At 39.3% G+C, this 27,471-nt stretch overlaps 1 long non-coding RNA gene and 1 pseudogene across 1 annotated transcript in view; one reads left to right on the top strand and one right to left on the bottom strand.

Annotated features, from left to right (window-relative positions):
• LOC138146473 (uncharacterized) overlaps positions 1 to 27,471 on the top strand; it is a 103,152-nt gene that overhangs the window by 61,709 nt on the left and 13,972 nt on the right. The window contains exon 2 of the long non-coding RNA XR_011164489.1: positions 4,552 to 4,692. This is a non-coding gene — a long non-coding RNA (uncharacterized lncRNA). The remainder of the gene's footprint in view (positions 1 to 4,551; positions 4,693 to 27,471) is intronic.
• Positions 1,727 to 3,581, bottom strand: LOC138146459 (alpha-soluble NSF attachment protein pseudogene; annotated as a pseudogene).

A 27,471-nucleotide genomic window follows, 5' to 3' on the forward strand; every position in this document is an offset into this window, starting at 1 on the left:
CCATGAACATCATGGGTGTGCGTGGTCTGAGTAGGGTTAGGAGTGTGGGGAGGAGATGGGGATGGGGATAGCAATGGGGGAGGGGTGGCTCCTATAGAGTCACAGTTAGGGGAGACATATAGACTCTCCCCAGGGAGACAGTTACTGGAATGAAGCAGCCCAAGATAATGTGGTTACAAGGACTGGGGGATTTACTGGAACTTGGCAGAGTCAATTTTGGCAGGATTTAAGGAGACTGTGGTTTTTGTTTTCCTAACACAAAGGAGGGAGTTAGGATATGTGGCTACATTTAAGCTGTGATTGCCATTGCCTTGTTATATGTCCTTGTGCAAGTAATTTAACTTATCTGGGCCTCAGTTTCCTCATCTGTAAAATGGGAGGATTGGCCTAGGTGACCTCTGCAGCTTCTTTTGTTGTAAGCCTCAACAGGCATAATGAATGTGATATTTTAGTGGGTTTGATCACTATGTATCCCTAGGCATATAATGATGGTGATGATGATAATTAGCAGTGGTAGCAGGAATAGAGTGTGCTAAGGTTTGCAAAGAACTTTCTGGATTTTATCTCATTTAACCCTCACAGCCCTGGGAGGCTGTTGTTATTTTTTTTCATTCCTGTCCAACTTTCCATGACCCCATTTGGGATTTTCTTGACAAAGATCCTGGAGTGGTTTGCTATTTCCTTCTCCAGCTCATTTTATAGATGAGAAATTAAGGCAAACAGGGTTAAGTGACTTGCCCAAGGTCACGCAGCTAATAAGTATCTGAAGTCAGATTGAAACTCAGGAAAATGAGTCTTCCTGAAACCAGGCCAGGCACTCTATCCCCCGTTTCACTGGGAGGTAGGTGTGTTTAAGTGTTTGCAACTGGATATGAGCCTCACTTTTCTGTAGTCTGACTGGGTTTGGATTGTTTCATCTCCTAGGTGACTAAGCTTCTTTCTTGACTCATATTGTTCTTTACTACAATAGCAAACTCCACCCGGAGGCACAATTTGAGGAAAGGGAATAGTATGACATGCAGCAAGTGGGAGCCAGATTTCAGGGGACTTTAGATACCAGACTGAAGAATTTCATGGGGGAGTTACTGAAGATTTTAGATGAGATTGGTGGCATGATCAGACCAAATATTGAGAAAAGAATTTTGACAGCTCTATGAATTTGGGTCAGAGAAGAATAGAGTGGATAGGAAAACTAGAAGGCTATTGAAATAATGGAGGCTAGGAGTAGACGAAGAAATCTTGATTTCGTAGGAACAGTGTGTGTAAAGAGAAGAGAGATGAGAGAGATATGGGGACAGGATCTACAAGTTGTGAGAATCCTCCTCCTTCTCTCCCCACCCCCAGCAGCGTGAGGAGGGCTGGGGAGAGGGAGGGGAGAAGCATCTTGGTCCAAAGGGCCAAACCTGAGAGGTGGGGAGCCCTGGGGGAAAGGATGTGTAGAATGGGGGGCACAGCCTGAGCAGACGAGCCCCCCAGGGGGTGGGGGGCCCAAAGGGAATCAGTGTCCCCTGCCCCTCCCTGCGTGGTGAGAGGGCAGGCCAGGGGCTGGGTTAGGCTGAAGTCCTGGTTCTTTGCCGCTGTGCTGAGGCATGGAGGGGGAGAGGCTCAGGGCAGCACTCATTCCCGATCTTTGGCTGTGGGTTTCAAGCCCCAGCCTCCAGGCCTCCAGGCCTCCAGGTGGGGTTTCCCCCACACCTCCCTCCTCCCCACCCTTCCTACAATCTGTTTAGCCCCGAAGGGGGGAAAGCGGGGGAGCCCAACGATGGAGGCAAAACCCCACTTGGGTGGAGGACTTGCGAAAGTCCTCCTCGACCTCCTGGAGCGTCGTCTTGATGCCCAGGCGCATGGTGGTAAGCCACTGATCCAGCCTCGAGATGGAGTCGTGTTCCTTTACCAAGTGGGTGTGGCCGGTGGCATTCTGTTCTTCACGGGTATCCTGGAGGTTTTTGGCGAGTTTGCATTCTTGGGAATCAGAAAAAGCTGGAAACGTCTCTTATTTCTGTACGGCCAAGTTGGCATCCCGCATGTCGATGCAGAAGTGACACAGAGCGGCCTGGAAGAGATAGTCCTCTGTACTGCGCTTCAGCGGGAACTGTCCATGGCTTGGGCCGCACCTGCTCATAGACCTCGAGGGCCTTCTGGTGCTGCTCTCCTGGGCGGCGTAGCCAGCTGCCTTCCCCAGGCACTTGCTGGCAGAGCTGTTGGACTCTCCCCCCTTGTAAGAGTCTGCAGACTGCTCATAATGAGCTATGGTCTTCTCCATGTCCTCCAGCTCTGTCTCTTAGATCTCAGCAATGGAGACGCGGCGGCGTTTGGCTGCGATCCTGAAGCGGCCTACGTCCCTGTAGATCTCAGTTGCTGTCAAACGGTTAATAGCCTCTTGGGGCTGCTATCCCCCGCAGCCGCACAACTGTCATATTTGCTCCGCAGCTGACCATGCAGCTGGGCCGCCTGGCAGAACGCATTTCCCCCAGCGCCCCTGTTCTTGGCCGTCTTGAACATATTTGAGGCTCCAGTAGATTTCTCACACTTCCTCGATTTTGGATGAGCCTCGGAAGAGGCCTGAGAAGAGGGACTGAGAGCTCTTGAGCTTGTGCTCTGCCTCCTTGCCGAAGTTGTCCAAGGCGGGGAAGCGCTCGGGTCTCCAGGGCAGCCCCACCTCCGCTGCACAGGGCAGGGCCGTCACAACAGAGGATGGCTAGGACGATGTGGTACGGAGCAGCTATGGTCTCTGATTCTTCAAGCGCTACCTCCAGGGATCCCTTTCCAATGCCCCAGTGGCTATTACCATCCCTCTAAGGTTACTCAACCTCACTTAAATCCAATTCACTCTCAAGTTAAGGCATCCTGATGTCATTGTTCCTCTTCCAAAATGAAGGATACCACCACCACCACCTACAACTTTTTCTCTACTTTGTAGATACCTATTTATACAGCTTATCTTCTCCCTTAGAATCTAAGTTTCATAAGGGTGGGGAATCTTTTGGCTTTTTCTTTTTAGTCCCCACCACTTGGCATAGTGCCTGGAACACAGGAAGCTTAACAAATGCCGACTGATTTCTTAAAATGAACTGGAGTCTTTTATTTCCTTTAAAAATATGATCTTTTGTATATCACAATCTATCACCAAAATACCCCTCCCCCCATTCAATTTCTAACAGTTAATTCAAAATATCCCAACAATGCATCTGATTCACGCATACATCATTCTGCATCCATAGGTCCCCACTTTCCCAGAGAGAAGAGGATTGTGTTTCTTCATCTGTTCTCCTGCATCAAGATAGGTTGTTAGAATCACAATGTAGATGCCTTTTAGTCTTGTTTTCACCTATAATCTGATTTATATATTTATGTTTTAAATTTATATATTATTTATGTATAATTTAAGTATTTCTCCCCATTTTCCTCATTTCAGTGTGCATCCGATCATATAGATTTCCCCAGACTTTTCTAAATTCCTCATTTTCTCCACTATTAGCACTCTCTTCACGTGGCCCACTTTGTGCATGTATTCCCCTATCCATGGGCACCCACTTTGTGAACTCTACTTTGTTACCACCAAAAGTGTTGCTAGTGACCATCTTGCCATAGATCAGCCCTTTCTTTCTGGCTAGACTAATTTTTTCCCCTGAACATTTAAAAACTAAAATGGGTACAAATCACAAAATGGTACAACTGGAAGGTGTCCTGCAAGTTGTCTCCCAGCATGAGATCATGACATCTTCATCTCATTTATTTTTGTTCAGGGCAGTCACTCCCTCCTCATCTCTGTTTTGGAGAATTCCTCTTTTCCTTCAAGACTCAGTCAAGGTGTCACCTGCAGTATCTAGGTGGTGCAGTGAATAGAAAACTGGCCCTGGAATCAGGAAAACCTGTGTTCAAATCCTACCTCAGAAACTTCCTAGTTGTATGTCCCTGGACAAGTCACTTAACCTCTATCTTTTCATCTGTAAAATAAGGATCATACTAGTGCCAACCTCCCAGGGCTGTTATAAGGATCAAATGAGATAATAATTATAAAGTGCTTAGCATAGCACCTGGCATCTAGTAGGCACTTAAAAATGCTTATTCCCTCATTCCTCATCTTCCTTGATCCCCTTAGTTGAGATTGTTTTATTTTCCCTGACAATTTTGTCCAAAATTCTTTATCTAGATCTTCCCTTAGCCCCCATCATATACCACCTTGCATTGTCCTCATCTGTGAGAATGGCATAGCCCCCTCCTCCAGCCCCAGGACAAATGGAGAAGTGCCATTGTTCTGTCTTCTCATTGTCAACACCTTTGCCTGGTATATACATCATGTGTTTTAATAACTGTTGATGGAGCTGAATTGATCCATTCAGTGGAAAAAGTAACTGAGTGTCCAAAAGATAAGGCAAGGTAGTACCATCATTAATAGTAGTAGTAGTAGTAGTAGTAGTAGTAGTAGTAACAGTCTTCCTTGATTTCCCCACTCATTACCACCAGGTATTCATTCTCACTCTTTCCTCATTTGTTATTTTGTTTTCTCTTTTGTGCTTTATTTTGATTTTGCTATCTTTATGTTCCTAGTGTTTTCCATGGTCCATGGCACAGCAGAAGAGCTGAACAAATGCTCATTGATGGATTTATCATGTTTGCACATTGGATCCTTCCATCAGAAGGCTACGAGTTCCACATACCATGAAGACAGGAGTTTTCTCCTAGCACCTGGTAGGCACTGGGGGAAAATTGAATTGCTCTTCTGTTTCCCAGAGCAGTATTCTTGCTCAACAAGGCAATACAAGTGTGTTCAGGCTCTCACTTTCTCACCAGAAGCTGTATAATAACACACACACAGTCATACACATTCATACCTATGTAAATACATGCACATATACACACATATATGCATGCATGGGTACACATCAAATATTTCTCACTCACTACCTCCTTTAGCATTCCAGAATATCTGCTTGAAACAAATTTCAACCTGTCCCACTCTCCATCCTAAGGGGCATTCTCTTCTCAACCAGTCTTTCTGCTTAGCCCAAGGTGGTTATTAATTCTAACCCTCTTGGTGTTCTCACACTTGACTGTGTAGGAAACAGGCCCTGAAGAAAGACCATGTGCAAAAGTAAATGGGGGAGGGGGGAGGAGATCTAAGGGAAAACAATTCCTAGTGACATTGGGACTTTTGGCAGTGACCCGAAGGAACATGGAGTTCTGATTTCTATACCTTTTCAGTTCAGGAAACATATATTCATATGTCGTGTTACAAAAATGCCTTCTTCCTAAAGGAATATCTTATTTTCTTCTCTTGATAAAAATGTCATTTCATTCCTTCCATGTTTGTCAAATGATTTTTAAGTGACCAAATAGAGATTCTACTTGAGGCCTATGGTGTTGCCTTTCAAAAAATATGTACACAGGAAGATACTTGAAACCTGGCTTTAATTTTTTTTGCTCAAGAATTGCCAAGCACTGAGCATGGTAATTGATTTGGAAACATAACCCTGGTCTAAAGTCTAAAGTCATGGCTCTCCAGAAGATAGCTAATCCTGTTAATTGTAAAATGTATCGATTTGGCTGGGGAGCATCACAGAAGGGATCAATCTGTGTCATCAAGAAGAAGCTGGCCAGGAGGTTTTGACAATAACAGGCAGTGAGGGTCTCAGGAAATCCTGTAACACTCACTTGGGAGCCCTCAGGGCTGTAGAGCAGTTATTCATACCAACAGAAGTCTCTAAGTTGCAAATAAGAAAAATCTAATGAAAAGGAGGGTGAAGATGGTGGTGCTGTATGTTTGTACGTGTATATATGTGTGCCCTTGAAGGCTTGTACCCATGCAAACCTTTGGGCAATACTGACAAAACAACCTTTCTACGTTTGAATATTTGCTATACTATAAATATACAAGGAACACATACATATACACAAAACAAACATATATATGTATGTATACACACAGATATGATGTATCTATATCTATGATGTTTATCTATAATGATATATATCTATATATTATATATAATTATATATGTATATAGTGATATATATTATATCTACATATAATAATAATAATAGTAGCATTTAAATAGCACCTACCATGTATTAGACACTTTGTTAAGTGTTTTAGAAATATTATATCATTTGATCCTAACAACACCTCTGGGGGGCTGGACTCTATTATTTTCCCCATTTTACAATTGAGGAAACTGAGGCAAAGAGAGCTTAATTGTCTTGCTCATAGTCACGAAGTTAGTTAATGTCTGAGGCTGGATTTCAATTTATGTCTTCCTGACTCCAAGCCCACCCCTTGGTGTACTATGATGCCCCCAAGTGTGTGTGTATGTATATGTATGTGTATGTCTCTCTCTATGTCTCATATACATGTATGTGTGTATATATCTAGATCTATACATATACACACATATATGTGTGATTATGTGTATACATATACACACACATTTACATACCTATGTGTGTATGTAAGAGATGTTGATTAGTTAGGGGAGGCCCTGAGCAATTTGCAATTTAATGAGTTCTCTAGTCATTTTGATGAATCTATAAGCATGTGGCTTTGGAGGCTCCTGAAGAGCATCTTGGCCCTAAGAATGGCAACACATTCATTGGAGCTTTGTTAGGAAGGGGAGGAAGCAAGTGTAAAGGAGAAAACATTTAAGTGTCTAATATATACCATGGACTGTGCTAGCTGCTTTACATATATTATCTCATTTGATCCTCACTGCAGGCCTGGGAGGTAAATGCTACTGTTACCCCCATTTTGCATTTGAGGAAACTGAGGCAGGTCGAGATTAAGTGGCTTGCACAGGTTCACACAGTTAGTAAATTTTTGAGGACAAATTTGAACTCAGACCTTCCTGATTCCAGGTCCATTTGCCAATCTACTGTGCTACTTTATGCCTCTATCATGAAAATGGATAACTCCTTATTGGTTTCTAATGATTGCAAGATGATTGACTGACTTGATCCCATTAAAACAGTCTAGTTTGACTTTATTTGGGCTCTTCCCAAATCCCTCCCCCACCTTTTTTGTTTTTTGCTTGTTAATCTTTTTGTTATTGAGAGAGCAGAGCAGAATGAATCAGGGGCAATTGGATTCTGAACAACACAGGCTCCTCCCTCAGGAACCAGCAATAGGACTTCTTGGGGCAGAAATGCAGGGGAATTACCTGTGCTTATTCAGATGTCTGAGCAAAGATGAGAGACCAGAGTTTCTCAGAGTAGTCCTTCCCAGAGGTCTACTATCCCCTAAGAGATAGAAGTAGACAAGATGTGGATATATTTCCTGTAAAGGACAAAGTAAAAGTAAATATGTATGTCTAACTGACCTATTAGGGAACTGTATGGCTGTACTCTTGAACAGTTGTATCTTTTGTAGGTTTTCATTTCCCAGACAATGTATCCTACAAACTTAACCTTTAAGCCTGGGAAGGAAGATTGGAGTACTCTAGCCTTGGGAGATATCTAGTGGGTAATCCTGAGTTCTTATTCAAGCTCCATTGATGTTGTCCATGCAAGTTTTTTTCATAATCAATATTTAAAAAAATTTTTTCTATCTCTTCACTAATTATAAATTCTTTTTTAACCACAGTAATGAGAGTTTGGCGTTTTTCTGATACAAATAATGATATTAATTTTAGATGTTTTTGAGCATTTTATGGAACAATCCTTCCAAGAATATATACATTTTTATTGTTTTATCATAAATAAATGCTAAATTTTATCAATGAGTTTTTCTTCATCTTTTGATGTGATAATGCAGTTATCATTTTGTCATTAATCAGTGTCATGATTAATTAGATTAATGTTTTCTGAATGTGGATTCATCCCTTCATCTCTGGTATAAATCCATCTTGGGCCTAATGAATTTTTAAAAATAGTCTACTAGTAGAGACTTACTAGGGATGTGACCCTGTGATCCTAGGACTAGCTATGTGGCTTAATTTCATACACTGGAGACAATAATAGCAACTCCCAGGTGTGTTGTGATGCTAAAATGAGATGTGTTTAAAGTATTTTGCACACCTTAAACACTATATTAATGCTAGCTATTATTATTTATTTTAAAATTATGATCAATATTAATTGGCGATATTGGTTTAAACTTCTCTTTCTCTGCTTTATTCCATCCTAGTTTGAGTGTCTGGCCAAGTGTAATTAGGGAAGGAGTTTGGTACTGTGCTTTTTTTTTTTAATTAACAAGAACAATTTGTGTATTAGAGGAGTTCATTTCTCTTTACATGCTTGATGATAGTTCATTTATGTCTTTCTCAATTGCTCTTTATTAATATTAAAGAGATCTTATCTATGATTTCTATTTCATATTCAGTTAATTTGGACATTTTATACAAATTCATGTCATTTACATTCTCACTTTTTGTGTCATTAGGTAAGAAATCATCAGTAATGGTTTTTATTGTTTATTAACTATGAGTGCATTGTTTTCATTAAAATTTTGTCAACTTGCTTTTCCTTTTTAAAATCAAATTAATTAATGATATATTTTTAGTGTACTTAAAATAACTTCAACAATACTTTTTTCTGTATCAGGTGAGTAGTCTAATGGTCTTCTAGTTTTTTATTTTATTTTTCCTGATTTTCAAAATTTCTTCATTTGTACTTGTTTAGGAGTTGTTAATTGGTTGGTTTTCTAGCTTTTTAATAGCATATTCAATTTGTTATAACTCTCCTTTTTCTTTCTTTTTCTGTTAATGTAAGATTTCAGAAATATCTTTTTTTTTCTCCTGAGGAATGTTTTAACTACACCTCATATATTTTGGTATATTGTTCCATTATTATTATTCCCTTTTATATAATTATGCATTGGTTCTGTGATTTGTAATTTAGTCTAGTCATTACTTAGAATATTTTTACTTAGTACATTTAGGTTTCTATCTTTTGCTTATGCTTCCTTTATTGATTACTATTTACGATGTTATGATCTGTAAAGCAAGCACACTTCTCCTTTCTTCATTTATTTGTATTCTCTTTGACTTAATAAATAATGAATTTATGTAGAAGTACTATCTGATGCTCAAAAATGGGTAGATAACATTCCCATTCAGTAATTATTGATCGCAAATCTAGTTTCCTCCCAATAATCTCTTTATGTCTAAAATGTCATTATTATTCATCTTTTCTTGAATTTATTATTCTCTGAAAGGAAAATGCTAAATTCACTTATAATTATTATCCCACTATAAAGGTATTTTTATATTTTAGTTAACTTTTCTTTACATACTTGAAAACTGTTCAATTTGTTATATATATATATATATATATGTAATAATTTAATTTCATTATTCATGGTTTCTTTTACAGTAAAGGTTACCTTTAAAAATATGGTTCCCTTTTTGTCTTCCTGGCTAGTATATATTTTAATGTTCCTTTATGTAAGATTATGAAGGTAACTCTTGCTTTTTTAGAATCACCTATAATAATACATTTAATTCCAGTTTCTCCTTTATTTTTATTTAAATAGTGATATATTTTGTTTTTATATCACATTCATCTCTGAACATGTCCTTTTTTTTCTTCTTTACCTAGTAAATTACACTTGTAGCAAAAATTTTTGAGAGAAAGAGAGCAAGGGGGGAAGAAGGAAGGGAAGGACAGAAAGAGGCAGAGAGACAGAGAGAGACAGAACGGACACAGAAACAGAGAAGTGGGGAAAGACAAAGAGAAGAAAATGGCAGACAGGAGGAAAGAAAGAGGGAGGGAGGGAGGAGAGGAATGAATGGAGAGAGAGAGAGAGAGAGAGAGAGAGAGAGAGAGAGAGAGAGAGAGGAGAGAGAGAAAACACCACAATTAAACCAAAGTAACCAACGTATCAACCAGGGATCTGACTGCATATTACACTGTTTTGTACCCATATTCTTGGGGGATGAGAAATATTTTCTTATCTCTTCTCTTTGGCCATACTTGATCATTATTATTACACAGATTTAAGCTTCCCCTTTCCATGCAAACAATTGCAAGAATTTTGCAGACAAAATATAGCACCTGCATTAAACCCCAATCTCCAAACAAGAGTCTGATATCTAAAATATATTTTTAGAATCTAGAGAAGTGTTTTGTTTATATGTTTATCTTCTTAGGACTTCCTATATCAGTCGGTCAACAGATTTTACTATGTACCAGGCTTTGTATTGACTGCTGGGGGTACAAAGAAAGACAAAAACATCCTCTACTTTCAAGGAGCTCACATTCTAATGTAACTATGTACCTACAACATGGATACAGTCTAGATGTAAGGGAAGGTATGGGCAGGGGTATTTGGGTGGGGGAGGGAGTGGGCAGAAAAGGGAAGGAAGATCAGGAAAGGCCTTTTGTGGAAGGAGGACTTAGAGGTACTACCAGTAAACGTAAGGGACTGGAGTATTTTAGGAATGAGTGACAGCCAGTGGAAGCACCCAGAGTATTAGGTCTTACTAACATTCAAATACCATATTGACCATTAGTCTTTGGGGAAGCTGTAGCAGCAAGCACCCCAAGCGTCCTCAGGGTTTGCTGCCACCACAGGTTCTTGGATCTGCTTTGATAAAGGAAAGCAACTCAAAATGGGTTAACAAGCTTACTTTAATCAGTCAAACATGTATTGTTTACCTAGTTCAGGGGAAAAAGGTCAGCACCCCGAACTTCAGAATACACAGACAGAATTATCAAGACAGAAACAGATCAAGTAGACAGATTTCCAAACTGTCCAACCATTATATCCATACCCAGTCAACATCTGGGTTTCAACATCTGTTTTTTTTTCAAAGCCGGGGGCTCTGGACAACGGCTTCCCAGAATCCACATCAAATCACAGAACACTTCTCAAAGTGAGCCCCAAAACAAAGCTACACATCAGGGCTTATATAGCCTTCTCCTGGCTCAGAGAATGTAACAACCTTTTGGACCCACTGGCTAATCAAGAAGTATCTACTGAAAAACAAGCCTCCCACCCCAGGCTCCAGGTGCACTTTAGCCTAGGGACAGGGAAGATCTTTAAAATTTACATTCCCATTACAGAAGCTCAGACTGCAGGTTGGTTTAGCTTGGTTGTTCCATGGACTGGTTGTTAGTGTCGGACTTGGAATCAAGGAAGAATTGAGTTTAAATCTTACTTCAGAAATGTATTAGTTTCATGACCTTGGGAAAGTCACCTAAATTCTCTCCCCCTCAGTTTCCTCATCTATAAAATGGAGTAATAGATTCACAGGAATATCATGAGGATCAGATGGGAAAATGTATGTAAAGCTTAAAGTCTAGGTGTCAACAAGCATTAACTCTATCTCAACTTGAATGACCCTGTGAGCTGGTCACTTTTTCCCCACTGATTCAGCTCATAAAGGACCCAAACCATTCTGTCCTCAGGCTTTCTTGAACACAATATCTCATAGACCCTCCATGGAGAACCTGTCTTTTATTTAGAAAAGGTGAAGTGGTGTCGAACAATTTTGGCACCAATATTTTTCTTTGTTTTTTCAAATGCAAAAGTTTTTGGAGGTGGCAGTTACCATGGTGGTGACTGCAAAGAGTCATTCTAGAAGGTACCATAGTGATACTGGTGATGAGAAGACAAGGATGCCAGTCTCCTAGACTTTAGCTGGTATAGATTAAGGGCAGGAGCCTCCAAAACCCTGGGTAGAGGGAAGCAAAAGAGGCATGAATGGAGAGATGCCTTCACCCTGCAGACTCCTTTGTAGTTAATTATAAGGTAACTCTAAACGTAATCCTTACATAATACATATATGTATGTATACATGTATAATGCATGTAATTATATTCTGATTATTCTTTTAGATTCATTCCATACTTCATCTCAAATATGATAACTTTGCTTCTGCACATGTTTCTGACAATATATCCCTAAGAACTTTTGGTGACTCCTAATTGCCTGTAGGATTCACTACAAAACCTCTGATTTATAGCTCTTTGAAACATGTCTCCAGTCTATATTTTTCCCCAGGATGATTACACATTACTTTCCTTTATACATTCTACATCCTGATCAAATTATCATACCTAGTCTTCCCTATAAAGGGCAAATTGTTTCCTACCTCTCCACTTTTGCCCAGCCTGTGTCCCAAGTTTTAAATGCATTTTCTCCTTATCTCTGCCTCTTTTCCTCCTACAAAGAGATACTTCCCAATTTTTCCATTGGATAGTTTCCTCCCCTCTATCCCCAACCCCTCCCCCCATAACTCCTACTTTCACACTGCAATCAGGAAAATTATTTTGCATATTCCATGAATTTATTTTTCTATATACATATTCAATCCTTTCTCCCATGTCTCTGAGAACATAAGTTCCTTGCGGGCATGGCTACCTTGTTTTGTTTTTTTCCACTTTGTAACTGAGAGTCTAACATGTGAAATAGTTGCCTATTGTCTACATAGCACCTAGAATCATACAGATACATAATAAGTGCTTAATAAATGCTTGTTGTTTGATTGATGGGTAGGTACTTCATAAATGTTTTTTGAATGTTATTGAACTGACCAAGTGTTAGCCAAGCATTTGTTTTTTTATTTGTTATAAATGCTAATTTTGCTAATAGATGCTATAGAAACCATATATATTCATGCATGAATGAATGGGACTGAACTAAATTATGTGGGATTCTTCAATGTTGAAAACTGACTTGGTCTGTACATTAGCCTGTAGGAGAAGAAAAGGAGTTAATGAGAAATCCTTTACAGATAAAGTGACTCCCACTTGAACGTGGTGGTTTTTTCAGGCATCTGGGCTGGCCCCTGGTCCTTTCTTTGCTTCTTCTCCTTAGCCACTTTTTTCTTTGTTAGCAAAACATACCAGTATGTGTGTGTTGAGGGTGGGGGGTGGGCTTGGAGCTTTTGCTCTGAATAATCTAGGTGTGAAGACTGTGGGAAGATTTTCTTTTTTATTATTGTTGATTTTTTTGTTTGTTTCTTTTTTCTTTTTGCCATCACTCTTCTTCCTCCCATGCAATTGAATAGATTATGTTGTCCAAAGTTTGCACACTTGTATACACACACACACACACACACACACACACACATGCACTCACAGAATAGGCCATGTCTGAAAGCCCTATTGAATCATAATCAGGTTAGGAGGGATAGCAGAGGGAAGTTTAAAGCACGGCAAGGACCAGGATCTTGCTCTGACTCCCTGGTGGTTGAGAGGGATAGAGGATAAATGTGGCCTTTTGATTTCTGGACCACTGAAAACAGGGATGTGTGTATTCAGAGAGAGGGATTAGCCATTCCTGGGGCTACTGTTGGTTAACACATGGAAATGTCATGCAACTTGTCCCTGCTGGAGGCTTGAGGGGCCCTGGAAGGGGATAATTGGGGAGGAGAAGAAGGTTGGGGAGGAATAATTTGGTGCTGAGGTTTTGAAAGGGGGCTAGGAGAGCAAATCCAGAGGCACTTTGGAGTCTGACTGGGCCCTTGGACATCTGAGGGAAGAATGGATAGATGGGGCTTTGATCATTTATCAGTCCCTGAAGCCCAAAGCTCCTTCTTATCCTTTGTTGTGACCGGTGGGTGTCACACTGGACACCAGAGTAAGGACATCAGAATCAGAAAGAAAAGGGGGGAGGGGAAGCAGGGGACAGTGGAAAGGAGGGATATCTTTTTTCTCTTGCGGATATATATACACAAGTCCATCAAAAAAGGTGGCAGTCTTCAGGGCTGGTAAAGATACAGAATATGATAAAGCAGGGTAGCAGGCATGTGTGATTGAACAGACCAATGAAGAGATAACATTTGAAAGCTTTACAGCTTGGAAAGCTGTTAGCAAGCTGGTGTCCCCTTCATCATGTTTAATTTTACTTTTACTACCCTTCATTTGCTCTGACGGGTTGATGTTGCCATGGTGCAGTTGGAATTCTCATAAAAGTGCTGTTACCCTTTCAAGATGGCCATTTTTTTCTAGGGTTTATACCACATTTTATAGTTATGTCAGAAGGTTTACTTGGTTTATGAATTCTCCCAGCTCTGAGATTGCTCTCAAAAACTCAGGGTTGCATTCAGCTCTTGCTGTTTCCTTTACAATTTTCAAACAACAGGAAAATCAGTCTGTTGGATCTGGACAGAATCAAGAAAGTCATTCCTGTGTCTTTGGGTTAATAGTAGGGAAGGAGGTGGACTCAGAGCAAACCAAGTCTCTGGATCTCCTTGTAGAGAATGCCCACTTCTTTCCCAATCCATTGTACTCTGGGACTTAAGCTTGAAAGTATTCTTTGTGCACAAAAAGTAAATAAATAAATAAGATACTTCTGATCAGCTATGAGATGTGATGGTGAATGTGTAAGCTTATGAGTGAATGATTCAATCATTTCCTCTATAACAGTTCATGCCTGGTGTACTTCTTTGCATAAAGTGAAATTATTCCCAGGTAGTTCTCTTAAGAGAACCCCATGGTTTGTTTGGTACCATTTGTGAGTAAGTGTGTGTGTGTGTGTGTGTGTGTGTGTGTGTGTGTGTGTATGAGAGAGAGAGTAGATGGCAATGTTTTAACCTTCATCAAGAGTTAATTCCCAAGTAACACCAATGGGCTCCCTCCATGTTATTTTTATCAATACACCATAGCCTAAAGAACTCAAGGGGTCTCAATCCAAACCTCCCAAATCCCAATTTCAAGAGTATCTAGTGGATCCTCACAAAGCCAGCATAAAACTCCTGACTACAGTAAATCAAAAGATATTTAACTTAAAACAGAATGTAAGATAAAGAGAAATTAAATCAATCAACAAGTACTCTCCACCAGCCATTTCCCAAGACTACCATCTCCCCTACCATTCTCCACAAGACCTGCATCACAGTTTTTAAATTGCACACACCAAAAGAATTCTCTAGTCAGTGAATGTGCAAGGCTGATGCTATAGTTTGTTAAATCCATGCACAGGTTTCTGAAGGATATCCTTCACAAAGATGACATAGAATCCATGTCCCATGAACTTTCTCCTTGGGTCTTTACTGTTTATTGTATACAATCCAAACCCTTTAGCCTTACCAGCATTCAGGGCTCTATACCAAGGATTCTTAACCTTATTTGCAAGTGTATCATGGACCCTTTTAAACCAAAATTATGATCCCTTATTTACAGTTCATTCCCAACTTACCTTTCTAATCTTCCCTACACCTTCTTTCTAATCATGTATTCTATGGTGATGTCAAACTGGACTACCTGCCATCTGCTGATCTCTCCTGCTCTCTCCTGACTTGCTACCTTGCTTCTGCCAGCTCTCTTACCTGGAATAAAGTAACCCTCTCCATTCCCAATTGTTGAAATCTTTTCATTCCTTCAAGGTGCTCAGGTGTCATGTCTTTCATGAAGTCCTCCCTCCCTCCCGCCTCCTCTCAGCAGGAGGTGACATCTCCCCCTTCAGTTGTCTCAGTACTTTGTGACTCTCCTATGCATGTCACATTCTGTTTTGTTATTTATATCATCTATCTCCACTACATGATGAACTTCTTGAGGTCAATAGTCTTTTTTTTTTTATTTTTGGAGGGCAATTGGAGTTAAATGACTTGTCCAAGTCACACGGCCAGTAAGTGTGTCAAGTGTCTGATGCCGAATTTGAACTCAGGTCCTCCTGATTCCAGGGCCAGGGCTCTATTCACTGCACCACCTAGCCACCCCTCAGAAGTTTTTTTTTTTTTATGCCATCTTTGTATTCCCTGAACCTTGTGCTGGACATTTCATGTGATAGGTATTTAATAACAAGTTAAATGAATTTCTTAATCCACAACCATATAGATATTGTAGGAAAAGTGCCTTATGAATGGTGTAAACTAAGGGCTATAGACAGAGGTTTGATAGTAAACTTTAACACCCAGCTCACAGGGAAAAAAAGTGTGCATTCATGTATTTGACAAACTTTTAGTTTAATTTGCATTTTTAGCATTTTCTCCAGATCATTTTCTTAAGTCTATACTATCAACAAAACAATAAATCAAGTCCTGATTTGTAGCATTTGTTAATTTCTCAGGTGTAAATACTCACACTGAAAATTTAATAATCCAGTCTAAAACTTTGACAGGCTCTAGCATGTACCTGGCTTCAGCTCATTGGGAGAGAATTTGTGGTTCAATAGAATCCAAGAAAGCAATCAGAAAAATTAGCATTTGACCCAGGATTTAATTGACCACACTGCATATGCTCAGGCCTGGGCTAGGTACTTCAGGGACAGGAAGATATACAGGGTGTCCCAAAAGGTTTTGCATAATAAACTGTGCTAAGCCCTTTGGGATGCCCTATATAAAACATGGTTAGGCACTAGGAATTTAGGGAGCTAGGAAATCATTCTAATAGTTGGCAACAACCTTAATTGGTGTTTCTTTATCATCTTTCCTCTAACAATAAGCACAGAAACTATTTATAAACTGAGCTTCCTCCTCTTAATATAGTATGGCCAAATTAAGGCAGAGCCAGAAAGGGCCTTTGTGACTGTCCAGTCCAGTTGATCAATGAGTGGCTAGGAGATGTTTATTAAGCAACTGTTGTGTGTAAGGCACTGTGCTAAGCAATGAGGATACAAAGAAAGATGAAAACACAGTCCCTGCACCCACAGAGCTCACATTTAACAAATTCATTGAAAATATATTTATTAAAGACCTTTTACAAGTCATAACTGCGTTAGGTGCTGGACATTCAAAGAGCAAAAACAAACACATTAAAGACATCAGAGATTTTCAGTTGTTTTTCCTTTGCTCCTGGGTTATGGTTGTGAACTGAGGCCTACAGAGTATATAACTTGGTTAAGATCACATAGGCAGGGGTGGCTAGGTGGCACAGTGAATAGAGCACTGGCCCTGGAGTCAAGAGGACCTGAGTTCAAATCCAGCCTCAGAAACTTAACACAAAAACTAGCCATGTTACCTTGGGCAAGTCACTTAACCCCAATCACTGTCCAAAAAAAAAAAAAGGATCACATAGGTAGCCAGGGCAGGCCCAGAACTTGACCAACATACTTCAATCTGCCTCTGAAAAACATGAAAAATTAGGATAATCTGGGAATTATTACTGGAGATTTCTCCCTTTTCATTGCAATTGTTAGGAGGAATGATTGGAGAGAGTGAGGGTAGGAAAGACATGTTTTGACAGCTATAAATTTTTCTGGTCTGGATGTTTCAAGGAACAACTAAGACATTTACAATTTTTCCAGGGAGCGGATGGACTGCCTTAATCTCTTTTGATTCAATTTTAGTGCTTCCTCCCCCCCCCCTTAAGAACTGATTTACTTTATGCCGAGATTCATGATTTTGGAGAAGTCTTGCAGATTAAGGGGGTCTTTGGGTGCAGCTCTTGTGATAATGCTTTCTGTGTTGTTGTTTTAATACTTTGAGTTTAAAGCCATCTAAGGTCCTGGCATGGCTGTCATCTCAACCCTGAAATATGGACTTCTTAATTTATGGTTTCCAGACTCCCCAACAAGGGGACCCCATGCATATAAAACACCAGCAGACTAGCTAATTGTGCTCTTAACCCTTTTCCCTCCTTCCTTTAAATGTTTGACGAGGGAAAACTAGCCTTGCCCCTCACCAAAGCAGTATTTTCTCTATTGACGGATTCCATGGAGTAGCTGAGAACCTTGACTGCATCCATGTCACCAACCTTTAGAACATGTCAACACCCAAGCAAAACAGAGGAAGAGCATCATGTCCATCAAAACCTGCCAGCTAAAGGGAAACACTGCCTCTAGTGGCCATAGGAGAAACTGCAACTTGAGAATTGATTTGCTCAGTGTAGAATCTAATTGACTTACCCACAGAAAATTTCTCTTTTTCCTACAGGAAAAGCAGAAAAGGCACTTTGTAAAAGAGGTGGGCTTGGCACTAAGGTCTGTCTCAGTAGTGTCTGTCTAATTTCCCATCTTTATTTAGTTTTAACCAAGCAGCAGCTAAATGCTCTTATAATTGTGTTTGGCCTGGGAGAAGGCTAGTATTTACTTTGGGCTCCTTGTTCCAAGTCCCTTTCTTAATTGCCTTTTCATTCAAGCAGAAGACATATAGTGGAAACAAATGCACTGTTGAAAACCAATTCATTGTATCAGTCACTGGGCCTCATAACCAAGCACCTTAATAAGACCAAGCTCTGTACTTCTTGACGGCCCGAGATGGATTGTGTTCCTAGTCCATTATTTCAACAAGGGTATCTGACTTATGGCAAATCTATCTGAAACAGCATTGTAGAACTGTATTTTATCTTTAAGAAATGTATTTTATAAAAGTAAGATATTTACTTCTGTTGCAGTAAGGAATTTAAGCAGAAAAATTTCTCTCTAATGTTTGTTGAATCATACGAGAATGATGAGGTGGAACAGGGAGATACATCAACCAGCTAACTTGAAAAACTCAGTTGTATTTTTATTCTGGGAAGGAAGGCTGAGCTAAGAGTGCCCAATGGTATTGCATGAAATACTTTCCTTCTTTTTCCAAGCCATGCATATCGCCCAAGAATTCACAGGGGTAGCATCTCTATTCTCGATTACTTAAGTTTGCACAAGCATACAATCAATTCTTCTTTCCTTTACTCCCGCTTTAGTGCTTGTGAAAGGTGTTGAAATTTACAGTTCTAGAAGAAGGCATCCCTTGTTTAGAAAAGGGAACTTGTGGGATACCAGAGTAGGAAGGGACCTTAGAGGTCACTGAGTCTAACTCCTTGATTTTACTGATGAGGACACTGAGATTCTATAGCAATCATGGGGTGTATTTCCTGGGCCAGGGATTGACATAGTGCTAAAGCATGAAAGCTCCCAATATCATTAAACTTCATGCAGGATTCAAGGAGCACCAAAGCTCCAAAGGCACATATTTTAAATTTTATTTAAAGGCTTCTCATGTGATTGAGAATTCACTTTAATAGCTCAATGGATTCGTGGTATCTGTGGTGCGGGTATTGTCTTTACTGATACAGATTGCTTCTTATGCAAACCTTCTCGTCCCACATGATTGTTGTGATATATGGGATCATAGACTCAAACTATAAATGATCTTAGAAATCATCTCATTTTTCATGTCATCTAAGGATGGAAGCTCCTTGAGGGCAGGTACTTTTAATTTTTTTATATCATGGTATGCATTGCTTGTACCTAGCAGAACTATATTGCATATGAACTGCTTAATTAGGTTAAAGATTTATAAGAAATCTCATGCCCGGGGCGGCCAGGTAGCACAGCAAGTACGAGCACTGGCTCCAGTGTCTAGATGACCTGGAACAAATCCAGACTCAGATACTCAGCACCACACCCAGAAATAACTGGTCGTGTAACCTTGAGCAAGTTACTTAACCCTGATTGCTTTAAAAATAAAAAAAAATAAATAAGAAATCTCATGCCTATGTATCCTAAATATTTCCTTCAAGAAAAGGAAAGAGTAAGCTCTGAAAATGGCAAGAACTAAATAACATAACAAGAAATGAAATTGAACATATTTTAATGGGTAGGAGGAAATTACTTGTTATTGGCTTGAAGATATTTACAATATTAGCTGTTTATGTGTTCAGACTAACAGTTTGTTAGAGTAAAAGTCAAATGTAAACACTACTAAAATAAATAAGAACCTACTTGCTACTTGTGTGATCCCAGGCAAAAATCATTTACCCCCAATTGCCTTGCCCCAAATAGATAAATAAATGAAATTTTGAAATTTTAAAACATGTTATGTGCAATTAAAATTCTCTATCCCCAAAGGTTTTTTTTGCCACTGTTAGGGAGGAGATAGAGTGTAGAATCCAAGTGATGATGAAAAGTGGCATTTGAATGGACTAAAGATTATAGACAATTTACAATAATTTCATAAAATGCAATTGATATCAATCAGTTTTCATAAGAAGGAGACCTTACTCAGCAAACATATGACTTGTCAGGCCATGAGGCATAACATCTAAGGGCAAAAGTGGTTTAGAATATAAACTCATTTGAAAAAAATCCCATGGATCAGTATGATGGAAGATTATAAACAGAAGCACCTCATAAAATATAGAGAAGTAGAAAGTAAAATGAATTTGAAAAACAAAATTTATTGAGGGACCCAACTACACAAAGTCATCTAGTGTATATTTAAGGAAGAAAATAGGATGACAAGAAGAGAAGAAAAATGGAAAAGATCTGCAATTTTTTTAATTAAAAAAACCAACAACCTTATTTCACTATTAAAGACAGTGGAGTACTATAATTTGACTCTAAAATCATAATCCTGCATGTTCTTGTAGAGGAGGAGAAATGGTACTTAAGAGAAAAAGCTGGATTAGACTAAGTACACATAGACGAGATGGCATCTAAGATATACAATGAATAGAATTTTGGACTTAGAATCAGGAAGGCCTCAGTTCAAGTCCTGTCATTGTGACCCTGGGAAAGTCAAATATCCTCTATGCCTTGGATTCCTTATCAATAATATGAATGGGTGAAATTCAGTGGCCTCTAAGATCTCTTATGGTGCTAAGTTTATGATGTTATAAGAACCACATTAGAAATAACATAATTGTGAGGCCATAGAAAGATCAATTTAAAAGTTATCTGAAGGAGAAAAGGTACAAATGTCATAAAGGTCTTGTGCCTTATTAATACAAAAAAAGGAAAATAAGAATTTAAAAAACAAGCAGTCTATATGTCTCCTTTCTTATCAATCAATAAGCATTTACTAAGTCTCTACTCTCTTCCAGACAGTGAGAATGCAAAGAAAAAAGTAAAACAGTCCTTGTCCTCAAGAAACTTATATTCTTTCCTATGTATATACATTTTTTAGAACTTTACATATAAATTATGTAATATATTATAATATATAGATACAGAGAGGGGAGGATATCCATTTAAAATATTTATATTTTATCTTAAAATTCATTTTTCAATATCTGAATTCCCCATTTTTTCTCTTCCTCCAGCCAATCTGTCATCTATTAAGAGGACAAGCAATATTATAAAAATTATATGTTTAAAGTCATGCAAAACATATTTTCATATTAGTCATGTTACAAAAAAGGAAGAAAAATAAAGTAAGTGGGGGAAAAAGTGTGCTTCAATCAACTCAGAATTAAACAGTTCTGAGAGAGAAAAATATCCTTCACAAAGCAATTTGGTGGTATAACAGATATAGCTCTGGATTCAGGAAGACCTAAGTTTGAATTTTGCCTTGGCAATTTACTAGCACTGTGACCTTGGGGATATGCTTAATTTCTATATGTCTTATTTTCCTGATATGTAAAATGGGGATAATAATGATATCTATTTTACAGTATTGTTGTGAGGATCAAATGTAAAACAGTTTGTAAACTTTAAAGTGCCATATAAATGACATTTATTATCTTTTATTATTAGGGAAGAGTCAAGCTTTCACAATGAACATTTCCTGGTAGGTTTTACCATTTCATAGTTGACTTAGGAAAGTGAAAAATATATGATGCCTATTTGTTATTTGATTATTTTTTAAAAGTTGATTCAATAAAGCAAATGCTATCCTAACAGCTCTTTCCCAACATTTAGCCTATACATATATTAACATTAGCAAAGATTCCATGAAAGATATACTAAAAGATATAACCTAGCTCCAAGACCTTTTGATCATTAATATCATCTCCCTACACAAATAGGGAGACATATGTTCACCAAAGTCTTTTGCCACTGTTAGAGAGGAGATACAGTGTAGAAACCAAGTTGAAGAAAGGTTCCTTATGGATTGTGAGGTCTTCCTGATGCTCAAACTGTTTGGGAATGACAGAGGTCTGGTTGCATTATGTCTCCTGGAAGAGATCAATAATCATTCCAAAGAGTTTGGTTTAGTAATCTACCCAAGAAAAACAAGTCAATAAAGAATGCCTGCTTCCCAGATTGTGACATGCAGTTAGGTGGACAGCGTATAGGGCTACTCCATCATAATTTGTCTCAAAGACTCATGCCACGAAGGATCCAAGCATATTTGAAGATATTCCTTATTTCTCGATAATTTGAGTAAATTGAAGAAAATTAATGACACCCATAGTTCACTTATTCTGGAATTTCCATGTGTCACTGAATACAATGTAAGTGTGTTTAGTATTACTAACAAAGTAGTAAGACCTATAACAAATTTGGGAAAGTAATTAATGGAGCCAAAGTTGCGAAAACAAATTATAGGTAAATAGAATTATCATCAAATCCATCCTTCAGTTATAAAAAGTCCAATATATCATAGAATCATGAGCTAGATTGCCTCCCTTTGCTATTCCCTGGAGAACTTTGCTTGTTGAGGGATTCCAATGCATTTTGTCTTTTGCCACAGCTGGAAGATTTCTGATGCCTGAGTCCTTTTGGCTTCCTCTCCACCTTGCTGTTTATTGACTTCCCTTTCCATAGTATCTGGACATGGTGTGGGTTCTCCTTTGATACCTTTGCTCCACCTGTCATCCATTCTTCCTGAGACCTGTAGACTTACTGCCGTTTGGTTACCACTGTTACACTGCATACTCACAGTTGGTTTAAGACTGAAGCTCTAGGTTCTGTGCCTACTCTTCCTCTTTGTTGGAATCATCTGCCATTTTCTTGGGAAAGTTCTTCATATTTGCCAACTGTTCTGCTGCTCTGGAATGGTCAACTTCTAAAGCTCTGACACTCATAATGAGTGCTCTCCAGGCTAGCATGTCTTGGGACTAATCAACACATGATCACTTCTGCTGTTTCCCACAGACTCCTCCTTACCACCTTCTCACAGTCAAAGTGCCACTCATGTAAACTTGGTATTCTCCACGCAGAGCTTCTTAAACTTGTTCTGCTTGAGACCCTTTCAGTGCTTCTTAAGCTGTGGGCCACGATATGGGCTAGCAAACCACAGTTTAAGAAGCATTGGAGGTGCCTCGCCTTACCTTTTCCCCTCATTTATGGTGAGTTCTATTTACCTCTTTCCCATCCCAGGATGCAAGGTTTGTTGCTCTCACATAGGCATCACCTCCCGCTGTATGTTTTTGAGGCTGAAAACGAACATTTATATTCCCCTTTTCTTTTGGTTTTCCAACTTCTGTTATCACCACTATCACTTCTCTTTATGTAGCACCCTAAGGCTTGCAAAAAGCATTTTCCTTCTAATCGCCATTGTCTCAGTAAATGACTAGGGATTTAGGATCATTGATTTACGGCTAGAAGATATTTTTGATAATCAGTAGCAGTCCACAAAAATTGCCTTGAAGTTCCCGTCTGCCTCAAGAAGACCGCGGAAATGCTAGAAAGAGAGGAGCGAAAGTTGGTGGCTCTTGATGGCAAACATCATCATGGAAAAGCTCGTGTCCATCATCTACTCATGTGTGCTCTATAGTATCTAGCCACCATTTCCTCCACTTTTGAGCAGAGTTCAAGTTTACCAAATTAATGTAGAATAACAATTTTATTAGAAAAACAGAGAAAATCAATTAGATCTGCCCTTTCCCACTACCCCTACCCCCTCCACAAAACTCTAGAAAACCTACCACAAAACCTCTCGACAGAAACAGAGAATGAATGCGGTACAGTAGAATCAACATCAACATCAAAACAGCTATGAAGTTGGAAAACCTTGGATCAAATACCAGTTTGCTGCTGACTATCGGAGTGATCTTGGGCAACCCACTGACCCTCTCTGAGGAGTGTAAGATAGAGGATCTAAAAGATCCCCTCCAGTTAAAAATCAATGTTGCTTGGCAAAAGAGGCTCAAAAAGCCAATGAGGAGAAGAATGCCTTAAAACGCCAAATTTGCCAGATGGAAAAAGAATCTCAAAAGCTCACTGAGGAGAGTCATTCCTTCAAAATTAGATTGGAGCAAATGGAAACTAGTGACTTTATGAGAAATCCAAACAAATTATTAAACAGATCCAAACAAATGAAAAAATAGAAGGCAATGTGAAATATCTCATGGGAATAACCACTGAACTGGAAAATAGATCCAGGAGAGATAACTTTAAAATTATTGGACTACCTGAAAGCCATGATCAGAAAAAGAACCTAGAAATCATCCTTCAAGAAATTCTCAAGGAAAATTGCCCTGATATTTTAGAGCGAGAAGGCGAAATAGAGGTTGAAAGAATCCACCGATCACTTCCTGCGAAAGATCCCAAAAGAAAACTCCTAGGAATATTATAGCCAGGTTCCAGAGTTCCCAGATCAAGGAGAAAATATTACAAGCAGCCAGGAAGAAACAATTTGAATATTGTAGAAACACAATCAGGAGAACACAGGATCTGGAAGCTTCTACACTGAGGGATCGAAAGGCTTGGAATATGATATTCCGGAGGGCAAAGGAATTAGGATTAAAACCAAGAATCTCCTACCCAGCAAAACTGAGTATCTTGTTTCAGGGGAAAATATGGTCATTCAATGGAATAGAGGACTTTCAAGGATTCTTGATGAAAAAAACAGAGTTGAATAGAAAATTTGACATTCAGATACAAGAAGCAAGAGAAGCATGAAAAGGTAAACAGGGAAAAGAAATCATAAGGAACTTATCAAAGTTGATCTACTTACATTCCTACATGAAAAAACAATAATTGTAACTTATGAAACTTTTCTCAGTATGAGAATAGTTGAAGGGAATAGAAATGTGTATATATATATGTATATATATGTATACATACATATATATGTCTTTATGGGAGGGTATATGGGCATATGAATACATATGTGAGTGTTTGTATATATGTGTACAGATACACATAAAAAGAGGACACAGGACCAAGTGAATAGGAAGGGATGATCCTTAAAAGGTGAAATTAAGAGATGAGAGAGGAATATAATGAGAGGAGATCAGGAGAGATAGAATGGGGTAAATTATCTCATATAGAAGAGGCAAAGGGAAACTTTTACAATGGAGGGGAAGAACAGGAAGGTAAAAGGGAATGAGTCAAACTTATTCTCATTGAAATGGGTTTAGGGAGGGAATGACTAAATAGGGTATCTCACCATACAAGAGAATAGGGGGGAAGGGTATGAGAGGGGGAATGATGGAACGGAGGGCAGGCTGGGGGGAGGGAAGTTGGAAGCACCCACTTTTGAAAAGGGACAGGATCAAAGTAGAGAATAGAACAAGTGGGAGGTGGGATAGGATGGAGGGAAATACAGTCAATCTTTCACAATATATCCACTATGGAAACGTTTTGCACAGCTACACATGTACAAACTATTTGAATTGCTTATCTTCCCAGTAAGGGTGGGTGACAAGGGAGTTAAGGAATGAATCTGGAATCCAAAGGTTTAAAATCAAATGTTTAAAATATATGTATGTCATTATTATTATTATTATTATTATTTTACATGCAACTGGTAAATATTATATACAGGCACTGGGGCATAGAGATCCACCATGCCCTACTGGAAAGTCAGAGGGGAAATGGGGGAAGATATGGGAGAGAACAGATTGGGGGAAGGGATATTCAGTGTGATCACAATTTTGGGTTGGTGGGTAGGGGAAAAATGGGGAAAAACTTGTAACTCAAAATCTTGTGGAAATGAATGATGTAAATAAATTTAAAAAAATAAGTTTAAAAAATCAATGTTGCTAAATTCCCAGGCCTATATTGAGACAAATTAAATGATATATGTGGAGTGTTTTGCATACCTTAAAATGTTATTTCATCAATAATGATGACCCATTGCTGAGATTATTTTAGAGTTGATTTCAGTTCAGGTATGGATTAGACTGGGGTTTGGGAAGAAGGCAACAAGCATTTGTTAAGTTTCTACTATAAGTCAGTCACTATGTTAGATGCTTTACAAGTGTTAACTCATTCGTTCTTCACAACAAGTCTGTAGGAGCTGTTATTATCCCTATTTTACAAATGAGGAAATAAAGGCAGAAAAAGTGAAGTGGTTGGCCTAGAGTTACAAACCAATAGGAGTCTGAGACTTGTTTTGAACTCAGGTCTTTGGGACTCCTAGCCCCACATTCTATCCATTGTGTCACCAAGATGGCTAGGTGGCTTCTGAGGCCAGATCCCATTCAATTCAAACATTCTGCCATTTTGTGATTCCGTGATTCTGTGGTTACAATTTTTTTTATTCCAATGAAATCTGCTGAGGATAAAATTTTATTTAATATTAAAGCAACTGAGTAAGATTAATATTATCACAGAAGCTTGTCAGTGATCCTGTAAGGTGAAGGGTGCGACCTGTAGCAATGAATTCTCTATGTTTTTGTTTGTCCTTGCTTTTAAATAGAACCAATGACAGCATGGGAGAATTGGATTTAAGTGAGGCGGAGTTGCACAAAGTTATAGGCTTTACTTAGTCTTCCAGAGTCATTGAAGTCCGGAAACATGACAAAAGTCAGGAAAATCAGCAACCAGCAATGGCCCAGGATGCCATGCATGACCTAGGCATCTTTAAGGTCTGATCAAGGTATAAGCGATCCATGACAGCTGCCTTCGTGGCTGTTGAAACAAATTGTTCTCATCCTCCCATTACTCCAGGGGAAATCTTCACATTTTGGGGGCAGACATCCCCCTGACTCACAAACGAGTTTGAGGCCTGTTGGCTCCCCTCAACCAGTTTTAGCCTGTCTGCAGAGAAGGTTTTATGGGGGTGCGATGTTGCCACGCAACAGCTTCTTGGAGCCACAAGTGAGAGTTGGGTGGATTTGAAGAACACCAAAAAGGGGTGAGGAGCCCTGAGAAGGGCTTGCAAGCACTCACACCAGAGGTGCTAGTCCTGCTGAACACCCCATACACCCCAATGGATTTTCTCAGGCACTCAGAAAAAAAAAATTCTTCATGTATTCTTTAGGAAGATGCCATGGAGACAGGGCAGAGGGGGGTGTCCTGGTGCTGACTACCAAAATGAGGATACAATATAAGGACAGACAAAGAGAGCAAGAACAGTAATCAATTTGGATCTCACCAAGCAGATTAAGATATTCCCTGAACCCCTTCCAGTCTCCCAGACCTTTTCAAGGAATTAATGAAAAGTACTGCAGCATGTTGTACTTAATCTTATCAGTGAGATGGTTTAAAAATGAACAAAATCATTCCCAGAGATAGAAAGACAAACAGATTTGAGTGGAGCCTGTTATTCACAGGCTGAGACTGTTGTGAAACTAAAGATGGGGGTGGCTAGGTGGCACAGTGAGTAGAGCACCGGCCCTGGAGTCAGGAGGACCTGAGTTCAAATGTGACCTCAGACACTTACCACAAAAACTAGCCATGTGACCTTGGGCAAGTTACTTAACCCCAATTGCCCTCCAAAAGGCAAAAAAAAAAAAAGTAAAGATGGATTTTCTGGGGAGGGATGTGGGGGGCTATAGGTATAGGATGTGGCACATCCTGTCAGGAGATTTTCCTTAACTGTTTTACTTTGTTATGAGGGAAGGCTCACTCCTTTGTCATGCAAGGGAGTGGGAAGATGTCAGAACTAGTATAAAACAAGAAACATCAATAGAACTGGTGGGAAACAGGGAAGGAAGGGAGGAAGAGAGGAAGGAAAGAAGGAAGGAGGGAAGGCAGGCAGGCAGGAGGGAAGGCAGGAAGGAAGGCAGGAAGGAAGGAAGGAAGGAAGGAAGGAAGGAAGGAAGGAAGGAAGG

The sequence above is a fragment of the Petaurus breviceps genome, unplaced genomic scaffold (genome assembly GCF_028583685.1).
Source record: "Petaurus breviceps papuanus isolate PSGF00001 unplaced genomic scaffold, PetGlider_PUasm1.0 90762, whole genome shotgun sequence".
Lineage (NCBI taxonomy): Eukaryota > Metazoa > Chordata > Mammalia > Diprotodontia > Petauridae > Petaurus > Petaurus breviceps.